At 41.7% G+C, this 12,259-nt stretch overlaps 1 long non-coding RNA gene across 1 annotated transcript in view; it reads left to right on the top strand.

Moving 5' to 3' along the window:
- Positions 1–4,880: 4,880 nt before the first annotated feature.
- Positions 4,881–12,259, top strand: part of LOC140225231 (uncharacterized) — a 106,549-nt gene continuing 99,170 nt past the window's right edge. The window contains exon 1 of the long non-coding RNA XR_011900377.1: positions 4,881–5,182. This is a non-coding gene — a long non-coding RNA (uncharacterized lncRNA). The remainder of the gene's footprint in view (positions 5,183–12,259) is intronic.

Genomic DNA, 12,259 nt, shown 5'->3' with positions numbered 1-12,259 from the left:
GTTCCGATTTCGATAATCAATCGATTGACGGTCAGAATTTCGATTCGATAATCGATATTTGGAAAATTTGGTGGATTACCGCAACGGTCTTGGATTATTGATGATTTCTTCCAGAAATCTCACTGAACGTTAGTTTGCGGTTCCTCACTCAATATTACATATTTTGTTCGATTAATCGACGATTTTTTTCGACTTTATGATTAATCGATCACGGAAAATGTAATTTGTTGATATTGGTTTATCGCGGAATTTAAATATCGGAACATGTTTGTCACGGTTGTTTTGCGAGTTTTTTACGAATCAAATGGAGACTCAATTGAAAGGGTTGGTGAAATGGTAACTTGAATATAGTTGAATGGAATTGATCAAACGGGGCACGTTATAACATAAAAAATCGAGTGTGTGAAAAGAGTTGGATGACAAAAGGAAACTACGAAAACACGAAGAAAAGACTAACATAAAATTTGCACATTAAAAACAAGTGAGTAAGAAATCATATTTCCTGAAGGAGACCCCTTCAGCCCCAAAGGCTTAAACGGCCTCAAATAGACTGCGCCCTTTTCACCATATCTGGCTCAAATGAATAACAATGTACGAGCAGTTAAGTTCTCTATCCGGATGGATACTTTTAAGAGTGAGCCAGATACGATCTCTTATTGTAAATTGTTGTTCAAATGTATTTCTAAGTGGAAATCGTCAAGCAGATATGTCGAAGCAGGAGTTAAAATTCTTATTAAGAATATTACTCGCATAATTTGGCAATTTACTCCACCCATCCACTTGCAGAGTTAGTTCTCCACTTTTCCAGCAGTTAAGCTGCAGTGCTAAGGAAAAACGGCGTATAAACATTCGTATGTTGCCAAATTTCCCCCGATAAAACGCTTAACTACGAGGATAATGGGCCAGTAAACAAGGATGCAACTATTCGTGTTCTTGGATTGTCCGTGTTGCCTACACAAAAATTGCAGGCGCTCTGATTTCCCTAGACGCGTGTGGCAAGTGTAGCTGCGATTGTTGTTCTCAAGTCTCAAGGGATTTCTTACGTCGCATCTACCACCATGAAATCTTCGGAGCTTGAATACAGTGCTCTATCGCGGCAACGTTGCAACAAATAGCAAATTTTCGACCAAAAATATTTCAACAAGGTGTCGGGGATATCAATCCCGAAAATTTCTTCCGATGCATTTCCGCAATAGACTAGTAAACAAGGTACGGACTTAAGCATTCTGATACATGTTACTTATAACCAAAATTTCACGTAAAACACGCTTTGCGGAAAGAAAATTACTGAAATCAACTCTCAGCTAAGATAATGACGTCGGCAGAGCACAGAGGAAAATTTCATGAGCCACTCTGCACCGTCCGCAGCACGCATGACGCACGACCCGCCTTTCATTATTACTCTTCATCTAGCGTTGAGAGTTCACTAATTACTTCACACGACCAGTGTGTAATTTTAAAAGTCGAAAATTAAAAAAAAAATTACACGATATACGACTTTCTCCATCAGGGAGCTCTCCCCGCAAGAAATTGTTCACCACCCGCCCGTTGGGGGCGCCGCAGCATGCTGCCAGCTCGAACGCGCACTGACGCCTACAAACCTAAAGTGATACTTCAAGCATTGCGCAATGCGTGCACCGTCCGCAGCACGCATGACGCACGACCCGCCTTTCATTGTTACACTTCATCTAGCGTTGAGAGTTCACTAATTACTTCACACGACCAGTGTGTAATTTTAAAAGTCGAAAATTAAAAAAAAATTACACGATATACGACTTTCTCCGTCAGGGAGCACTCCCCGCACCGACGGGACGCCTACAAATCTAAAGGGCTACTTCACGCATTGCGCAATGCTTGAAGTATCCCTTTAGGTTTGTAGGCGTCAGTGCGCGTTCGAGGTGGCAGCGGCAGCACGCCACCGCGCTGCAGCGTGCCATACAAACTTGCCCACAATCAATAGGTCAGGATGTTAAAATGTAGGCAGTTTGACATCAAATTCGAAATTAGCGACTCAAAGAAACATCGGTTTTGAAACTTCCTTGATCTTTGAGTCATTATCCGACTTATTTCTTCCTATTTTTGAGTTTTGGACCATACAGCGCCGCGGGTGGGTGGCGCGGCTTATGAAATTCTCCCCTGTACTCAACCGTAATGACGTTTTTAGTTTAGGAAATTTGAATTCCCTGCTCACAAGATACACATTATTTTACTTGAATCCAATCGCGCTCTAGAACGAGTTTGGCAGGCTTCTTAACTTAGCAGTGCTCCCTCCATGCCTTGCGTTTTTCTAAGTGTTGTTGAAGTGGAACAGCTGAGCAAAAGCAACGATATCGAGATTGTCATATTTTCATACCGCAGAGGCTTTTACTGTATCGTTTAGTGCGTGATTGGACTCATGTAGTCTTTAATTTTTAATGAGCGGGAGTTTTGAATTTTTGACTCAAGAAACACTAAATATCTTGGTTAGGAGTTCATTTCAGTAATTTTCGTGGCGCGAATCGTGGTCTACGTGAAATTTTGTCACAGAGTTATGAGTCAGAATGCATTAATTCGCACCTTATGTCTACTGATCCATTGTAATTTTACTTTTGAGCGACGACAAACTGTTGTCATTTACGAATCGGAAATGCCTGCAGTTTCGTTCGATACTTCACCGCCTCGCCAGCGTTAAAATATTTGTTTCAAAAATCTGTGCATCTTGTTATTATTAACATGTAAGAACTTTCAAATCACTTTTTGAATTTTCACGAAGTATTGTCTCGAATTTAGCCGCAATACCTCTAATTGAAACTGTTTGCATAAGTAGCAAATATGTTCGATACTTACAGTTTCCCAGAAAATGTGTGTTTTCAGTACAGGAAATTTGGCAACGTAGCACGGTAGCGCCCGCGGTTCCGTGATTTCAGTGTGCACCCTCAGACTACTTCAAACGTATTTCCGTGCTTGTACTCATTCTGCGACTGGTAAAGCGTATCGAAAGGAAACTCATGTAAAATACGAGTAGCATATGAATCCTTTGCGGAAAATGCGTGAAAATCGTTTCTAATTCTTGAATTTTCTTTGTTTCAGGTGAGTGGCAGTCATTATGAAACGTCTTGAATTTTCTCTTGTTTGTGAGTATTTCGTATTTTTTGCACTTATTTTATAGATCATCGATTCTCGAGGCGTGGTATTGAAAACTCTAGGAGTCCACATAACAAAAATGAAAGTTCCATAACGGTGGCGTGGCATGAATGATCGATTAGCGATATTTTCCCATTTGAAGCTATGACGTAGAATCGATTATTAAGGTATTCGTTGCGAACACCTTGTTCATCGATCTTTTTCCATAGGTTTAAATGACAGATAAATGACAGATCATCGCCACCATTTCAATGGTGGCGTGCTTTGCGATATATCGCAAAGCACGCCACGCTACTGTCACATAAGTCGCTAAGCGGTTATATAAGCGTCTTCGGTGGTTGGATCACGTAGCTGCCGGGGGGTTAAGCTCCCTACTTTTTAGATGTGATTCACCCATCAAAATAAGATTCCATAACCTATTAATGGACCCATTGCGATTTCAAAGCGAACATAAGAAAATAAAGTCCGCGTTTAAGCGAGCACGTTTTTCCCCGAGGAGCGCCATAAAATATCGAATAATCGACTCTGTATTGGCAGGTTTATCTCAGGTTTCAATGGCAGATCAAACGAAACATCGCAAAGCACGACATGCCACTGTGCAAGGCAGGCAAAAGAGGGCGCAAAACGCCCTCGGTGCACTCAAAGAAATTGTTCTGTTCACACGGATCCTGCACTTCTTTTGTAACAGTCACAGAATCTTCCGTTATGAGGACAGAGTACTCTGTTCCTACGACCGAAGTTCTGTTCTCACAACAGAAAAATTTTGCAAGTTTAACAAAGAAACTGCAGGAGCCTGTAAACAGAAGGTTTTGCCGCCAGCACCATCTATTTTTCTGTGTGGTTGGATCATGTAGCTGCCAGGGGCAAGCCCACTACTTTTTTGCTTTGATTTACCCATCAAAATACGATTCAGTAACCTATCAATGGACTCAGTGCGATGTCAAAACGAACATGAGATTGAAAATAAAGTCCGCGTCTAAGCGAGCACGCTTTTCTCCGAGGAGCGCCATAAATAATTTATCGAATAATCGACTCTATATCGGTAGCTTTATCTCAGGTTTCAATGGCAGATCAAACGATATATCGCAAAGCACGCCATGCCACTGTGCAAGGCAGGCAAAAGAGGGCGCGAAACGCCTTCGGTGGTCGGATCACGTAGCTGCCAGGGGGCCAAGCCCCCTACTTTCTTGCTGCGATTCACTCATCAAAATAAGATTCCGTAACCTAATTTTTTTTCTTCTTCTATTTATTCACTAGAAAAAAAACACATCGGATATAGAGTCCAGACTCTTAAAAACATCGACAAGAAAAATACTCTTGATTCAATCAGATTCAAGCCTAAATCAAGAACCAAGCCTCTTAATTTGAGCGGATTTCCTTTTGATTTAAGCATAAATCTGATCGAATCAAGAGTCCTTTTTCTTGTCAATTTTTTCAAGAGTCTGGACTCTATAGATCCAATGTGTTTTTGTTTTCCAGCGTTGATTAAATACATAGGAGACTACAATATACACGTATTCATCCTATGCGTAGCCTAATAATGGACCCAGTGCGATGTCAAAACGAACACAAGATCGAAAATAAAGTCCGCGTTTAAGCGAGCACGCTTTTCTCCGAGGAGCGCCGTAAAATATCGAATAATCGACTATATCGGCGAGCCGGAAGCGGGAATTGATTTGCAACTTTTTCGCTGGGAGCTGCGGTGGCACTGGCGGGGTGAGGGGGTGGTGGGGGAGCGGGGGCGGTTGCACCTTCCGCGCTCTGGTGGAGGCGGCCAAGTCTGGAGCCACCCAACCACGTGCTCCTGAGCCGGAGAGGACTCAGTGCTGCCTCATGCAGATCGCGATCGGGTCCAGCATCCCCGCTTCTCCGATCCGCGCTGCGTTTCGCGCGCCCATTTCCGGTCGCCAGTTTCCGGTTTCTCCGTGCGCCTGTTTCCGATTCCTGCGTGCGCGAGAGCCGCGGCTCCCACGTGCGTCGAGTATGTGACGTTGATCTCCTTCCTTCGTTCGGATCCTGTGAGTTTTTCCGGGGTGGATTTGGAAACGATTGGCACGAGGTTGTTACCTAACCTATAACCTAACCTAAACTAGACGTCGCACACTGGACCGAGTCAATCGTCGGAGAAGTCGGACAAAATCTGGAAACTTTGAAGGCTTTTTCGAAATTATAGAACACAAAAGTTTAAGAGTTGTTCCATTGGTTTTTTTCGTGAAAATTTTTTTTCAAGAACATCCATTGAAACTGAATTTGTGACAAAATAAACATCAAATTTGGAAACTTTAGCCAAAAATTTCATGTCCGACCTTCTCCATTAGCTCATTCCACTGTGTGTCGTTAAGCAGAAAGGAACCGAGTCACATCAGCTGTTGCCAAACTGAATTGGGTGATTTGACCTTTTACATGAAAACGGTTGTGCAGATTTTTGTACGAATATCGGTGAATTTTCTGCATTGTACAGAGTAAATTCCTTAAAATTTTCTAAGGAATCCGCTTGAACGTATTCTCTTTCAAAAAGATTGAATTATCCGGTTAAATTTGGCAATAGCTGATGTGGTTTGGTTCCTTCCTGCGAAAGGCAGTCCCACTAATCCAGCCTAACCAAAATTGGACTACATTTTGCCATTTAGAACTAAAATTTCTGGCTCAACTGCAAAAACACGTATGTGTATAGATAAACTAATGGTACGTACGTTGTTTCTAGACTGAGCCAGAAATTTAACTTCCTAATTATGTAGTAGTGTAGTCCAATTTATCAATTACAGAGCCCTGAAAGCATGGTTAAACCAGGATACAGTTTTAAAAGCACTGGAGAGGCTAGGTATTTCGAGCCATCATACGATCATTTTAAACTGCAAAAACAACAAAAGCCCACCAATAATTGAATGGCGACATGATGTCAGGTGTTTTCACTCGTCCTTTTTTTTAAAATTGTTTTTACAACTGAAACGGAGTAAGCGGCGGCTCGAAACGTCCTGCCTTTCTGGTCTTTTTTTTAAAAAAAAAATGTCAGGTTTGCTAACCCATACTATTGTTTTTAGTGTGTCATGTCCCTATTCTAACCTAACCCAACCTGACCTGGCCTAACCTATAACCTTACTTGACGTAACCTTTTGAAATCTAGCTTGATACAAATTATCTGGCACCTCTTACTTTCCCATCACGGAGTGTGTCACTCTGCAGGACGTATAAATTTCGTGGGAAAATGTGCTCCTATCCCAGTCATAAAATCTGCATAGCGGGCATTTTGAAAATTCCAATAAGTTTTTTTAAGCACGTTCTTTGAGGTCACCACGGGTGATTATCCAAGTTTCAAATAAACCCCTCAGTGATTGTTACGCTTTGGTGCAATATATTCTGTTTTTTGTAATGCACCAAAGCCTGGTTTTCAGATGCTGTTTTTATGATTTTTAGGAACCAATATTACACGGAATAAAAAAGCTAGATTCGTTCATAAGGTGAAGAGAGGTCAATACAAAAAACCCATTGATTGTAAAAGTAGGGTTATGAAAATAAAAGCATCAGATCATAATTGGTAAAAACAATTCCCGAACGAGTAATATGAGGTGTCCCTCTCCTTCAATATCAAATATAAATCACCGAACATGCATTCTTGAGTCGAAAGCGTGCACGCAAACACGTAAAATGGCGCAAATTCAGACGGGTCTAAGTTAAAGGCTTTCAGACCCTCTGTCTATGTCCATCTCCACCCACTCATGGCTGAGGGCATTCCATGCTTAGACCCTTCGGCGCCGCGTGTGTCCTTAATTCCGCACCCCTTCTTTTGAGATGAAAATCTGGACACGCCACTGCTCATAGAGGTATTCTGAAAGGGGCAAGAGGATGTCCTGCCTTGCTGAATAAAATCGCTGTGTGAACTTCCGGACGTTGCCAAATGGATTGTGATATGCCAATTTTCTCAAAATCTTGTGAAATTGTTTTTTTTTCGGATTTTACAGAGAAACCTGCAATTTAATCCACGGTTGTACTCGAAGGGTTCCATATAGTGGCGAGGCGTGAGTGATTAATAATCGATATTTCCCCGTTTGAAACTATGGTAAAGAATCGATTATTAAGGTGTTCGTTGCAGACACTCTGTCTATCGATCTTTTTTCATAGGTTTAAATGGCAGATCAATCGATAAATCGTAAAGCACGCCACGCCACTGGTCCCATACGGTTTTCGTTGAGATTGAGGGAGGCCTAAAGAGGTCTGCAGCATAACACGATATTGAAATCTCAAGTTGAAGAGGGGTTTCAGGGATCTCGAGGAATTTCAGGGATTCTCGGATCTTTTAGGGTGATGATTTGTTTTTCTTTCCCTGAACGCCTTAAAATCCCTCTGAATCAATATCTTTTACAAATAAAGGTGGTAGTGGATCAGTTGCGCTGGTCTCAGAATCGTGTTTTGATGCTGGATTCTTGTAGATCAGATAAAAATAATTAAATGGTCCTAACAGCAACTTTCTACGTTCAATATTAAACGAGATATCGCGCTTTAAAAACATCGAGTTTTACGTCGAGTAATCAGTGCAAATATGTGTTTCCTTGATTGACGAAAGCAAGGTGGAAGAAACCAAGGGTGTCACTACCGCGGCGGTGACGTCATAAACCGAATTTTTCAAAGCGCGATATCTCGGTTAATATTGAACGTAGAAACTTGCTGTTTGGACTGATCTGATTATTTTTATCTGAGCCACAAGAATCAAGCACGATTCTGAGACCAGCACAACTGATCTATTCTAAAAGAACGGAGGCTTCTTTCAATAAAATTTTCCGCTTAGACGCTACTAGGCCTATTTTCTCTGGTCATTTTTGCATTTATTGCTCTCTCTGCAAGCACATCTGAGCCGTTTGGTCCTACGGTGCCACCCCTTATTAATATGGTCGTAATTTTGGCAACATTGGAATGCTCACACAACATCGTTCCTGTGCCCGAGGCCGGAGGACGGTGTATCGGCGCGCCGCACAGTGGACCGAATCAATGGGAGGAGTTGGACAAAATCTGAAAACTTTGAAAGCTTATATTTGCGAAAATATGAGTCAAAAACGTTTAAGAGTCGTTTCATTAGTTTTTACTAGAGTCCTTCTATACCCAGAGTTAAGACATCTCGATTATCAGCTGGTCTGGGCTGGCCATGGTGTCACAAAAGTGTGCACCCAAACGAAGGATATTGAGGGATAAGGATATGGAATCCTGCGATGTCTGTCGTCCAAAAACAAGAACCTCAACAGAACTGATCAAAACCTAACCAAAGAAATTGCAATAAAATAAAATGAGATTGATTCGTAAATAACATCTTGAACTATTTTCATTTTGGTGCGATGAGAATAACAATGCACTCAACGCAATCGCGATCAGGTTATATTTTCATTAATTTTGTTCACATTCACCACCATTTTGGTGCACACCATCAGTGAGAACCAATCAGAATTGGATTTTTTTAGCCCGCTTTCAGCCCAACAAAGCCCAACCAGAGTTGAGACGTTGTAACTTTGGGTATAAAGGGAATCTAGTTCTTACGTGAATTTTCTTTAACACCCCATGAAAGTGAATTTGTGACGAGATTAACATCAAAATTTAAATTTTAGCAAAAAATTTCAAGTCCAACCTCTTCCATTGTGCACAGAGATGGAAAGTGAAATTTCACGTTTTGAAATTTCATGAAATTCCATAAGGGTCGAATAAATTTCACAAAAGTTGAAATGTATTAATTTTTTTTAGAATTATTGATTGAACCCTCGAAGGTCTGAAAGCGTTTCAGATGGTCATTCTGTTGATGCTGCGGTGTTATGCTACTCTACTGAAGGTGCCAGACACAAACAGGGGGCAAAAAGGGGAGTTTAGAGAGAAAAATCCCAACCTAACCTCTAAACTAAACGAAAACATTTGCGAATCTTTTAGTCTTGGGGTAACCAATTTCAAAATTTAGAATCACTGTTTCTAGACGTTTCTTAGCCTCCTGCATGTATCCCCAGAGGTTTCAATATATTTCATGAAATTTCACGCGTAAATTTTCATTCGAATAAATTTCTTGAAATTTTCCATCTCTGAGTGTGCACCGCTTGTGTGTTCCACTGTGCGCGGGTGCCCGGGAGGAGTGTTTGCCGGAGAGCCGTTAATTTCTCATGTGAGCCTGACTGCGTGTGACATTTGACGCGGCGCTGGCGGTCTCGGTGCCTAGCTCTCGGGATTGAGGCGGTACCGGCGGCGGCGTCGGCGGGCGTCCCGGCGCTCGGCGCGGCGTCCCGCACGGGCTCTCAAGGGTACCGCTGGCGTGTCGTGCGTCCCGACGTCGGCGTCTCCTCGCGATCCCGTGTCATCCCTGCCACTCCGCGCCCTCCGTCGCTGCCGCTGTCATGCACTCGTGACGCTCAAGAATCCGTATCTGGTTTCCGCTTCCCGCGACCCACGTCACCGCAGCCCGCACTCGCGGGCCAGACCACGCCACTCACCGGGAAGGAACGGGGAACCGATTACAGATGTGCACCGGATTTAGCGGAAAGGAACCTGGCCGAATCAACACTCAGCGGATTTTATTCGATGGGTATGCACCGAGAAAAAATAGATGCTGTAGTAACATCCTGGACGTTAAAAAAATGTGCGACAACTCTTGGATGTCGCCATTAACACTCAACGGAGCATGAAACGATGTAAAAGTAACATCCTAGGATGTTACTTCAACAGCCAGAGTGGTAATGAAAACATTCAAGAGTTGTTGCACATTTTTTTAACATCCAGGATGTTACTACGGCACCTTTTTTTTCGGTATGGATTCGATCGACATGAATCCATTGACACCGAATAGATCGACAGATTTTTAAAAAAATCCGGCGTCGATTCGATCGACAAAATTCGAGTTTGACGGGTTTGCCGATCAAATTTCCGAATTTTGTCGATCGATTCTTGAGTTTCCGATCGATTCGTGAGTTTTCGATTGAATCACGTCGAACGGTTTATGTTTTAACTTTTCGATCAATTCTTGTCGATCGATTCAGTGTCGATCAAATCACGTCGATCGGTTCACGTTTTGACTTTTCGATCAATTCTTGCCGATCGGATCGACACCAGTTTTTTAATAATTTTTCGATAAAATCATTATTGATCGACTTACATCGATCGATTCACTTTTTCGTGTTTTGATGGATTCATGTTGATCGAATCCATACCCTTTATTTTATTCATGGTGTACCAAGAAAAACCGGAATGAATCAGGGAATGAAAAATTACAGGAGAAAATCACGGAATCTATTCCAGATACAATAATATAAACAGAGTTGGGAGTTGTTATGAATGAAAATGAATCACTGAATTTCGTTCTTATTTAGATAAAAGACTAAATATCTGACGCTGGCTAACACGATTATGACACTACAGACTACGCTTCTCTTTCGCCGCGTCCGCGTTTTGGCGCTGAGAGCGCCTTCAAACAGTCGGTTATACCAGATCACTTCCGTTACGCTCGAATAGTTGCTTGTTGGCGCCTTCACTCATCATTTACAAGGTGCACGGAGAGGACAGGTTATCAGACAAGAGCAGACCATTATATTTGTGAGCAGACCATTATATTTGTGATTTTTCGTCGGAAAGGAGTACGCCGATTATAGTTGCCTACCTATCATTCCTTTTCTTCTCACCAACACAAAAGGAAGCATTATCGACGAATTATTATTGTCACTGCCTCAGAACTGCAATCAAACCATATCGTAGGTTTTACATGTTTGAATTTCATTAATCGACGAGCTAACTTTGGAAACGAAAATTCAAGAGTGGAGTTGTGTTCTTTGTGCACAATATTGTAGGTTTCAATTTCCACCGTTGTTGCAAAGTTTTCATTAAATCCTCTCTTGAAACCCAAAGGAAACATGCTATTTCATTAGAGGAGGTATATCTCCTTTTCTTCTCTTTTCAATTGTTCCCCTCTAAGTGCCACATTTCCATTATCAGATTAGCGTATGATCTTTTCGCGATTAATGAACTTCATCATAGTTTCCTCGCCAATCTCAGCTCCACGATTTCCAAAGTAATTTGTCATGAAAGTTTGAAATAAAACCGGATTCTAACTATGGTGCGTGCCGCAATCCATCTCAAAGCTGATAAATAGTTTTGAAAGTTAAGGTTCCGATGGGCAACGCCGAAATTATGAGAGAGACTATTCCCATGTAATTGATCGTACTTTCAATGCAAAGATGTGCTGAGCATCCGCGTTGTTGCTCATTTATGAGAAATTGTTGAGTGTTTCTGCTCTCGCGTCCAAACGCACTTATACAGGGTGTCTCACACAAGTCTGTATCCCCCTCCTTCTTAAATATTTCCTAGTTGAGCTATTGAAACGAAACTTGGGGAATGTTTCTACGTCGAAAAGTAGTACTTTTTGGCAGATCCATTTAGGGGAGGGAGGCCAATGTTTTTTTCAAATGACAACATCCCCCTTGAGTTTTCGATAAATCCATGAAGTAGCAGTAAGTATGAACCGAGAGAAAGAGGTCAGAAGTGTTCTTCCTCCATAAGACTTAATGTTAGAGACTTTTAAGAATTACTTTTACTATCAAAACATCGTTGCTCTACTTTGAATTTTTGTAAGAAGAAAATTTACGACTTGTTGAATTCAAAACTACTCCTAATTCATTTTCCTTCTGAAATGCGACTTAGCACCTGGTTCATTTTGTTATGTTAGGCAACCATTCTGCAGTGCTAAGGAAGAATGCCGTATGCGCCATCAGGCGTTGCCAAATTTCCTCTTACAAAATTTCTATTTTTGAGGAAAGTTGTGAATATTTCTCCTTAAAATTTTCACAAACTCCAGATCGAATTACTTACAAACTTCTCGAAAAAATCTGAAGAAAAATATTTACAAATTTTTCCGAAAATTCGTGATTTGTTAAAGGAATTTTGGCAACGTCTACGGTTCATACGGTGTTCTTCCTTAGCACGGCAGCATTGCTTACGGCAAAGTGCGCCGAGGGCGAGCCGAGAGCTGTAAGGCTAATCTCTTTAAGATTCACGGCAAATATTAGAGAGGATTGTTTAAGGAAGGATCGTTAGCTGAAAAAATGGGAGTTTAAGCGGTCGCCGCGCGATGCATCTCATCCGGTCTCATCCGGGAGGACGACAATCAAAACTTGCCAGAAGTAAA

This window comes from Bemisia tabaci, chromosome 8, assembly GCF_918797505.1.
Source record: "Bemisia tabaci chromosome 8, PGI_BMITA_v3".
Classification (NCBI taxonomy): Eukaryota; Metazoa; Arthropoda; class Insecta; order Hemiptera; family Aleyrodidae; genus Bemisia; species Bemisia tabaci.
This window is presented reverse-complemented; position numbering and strand designations above follow the sequence as displayed.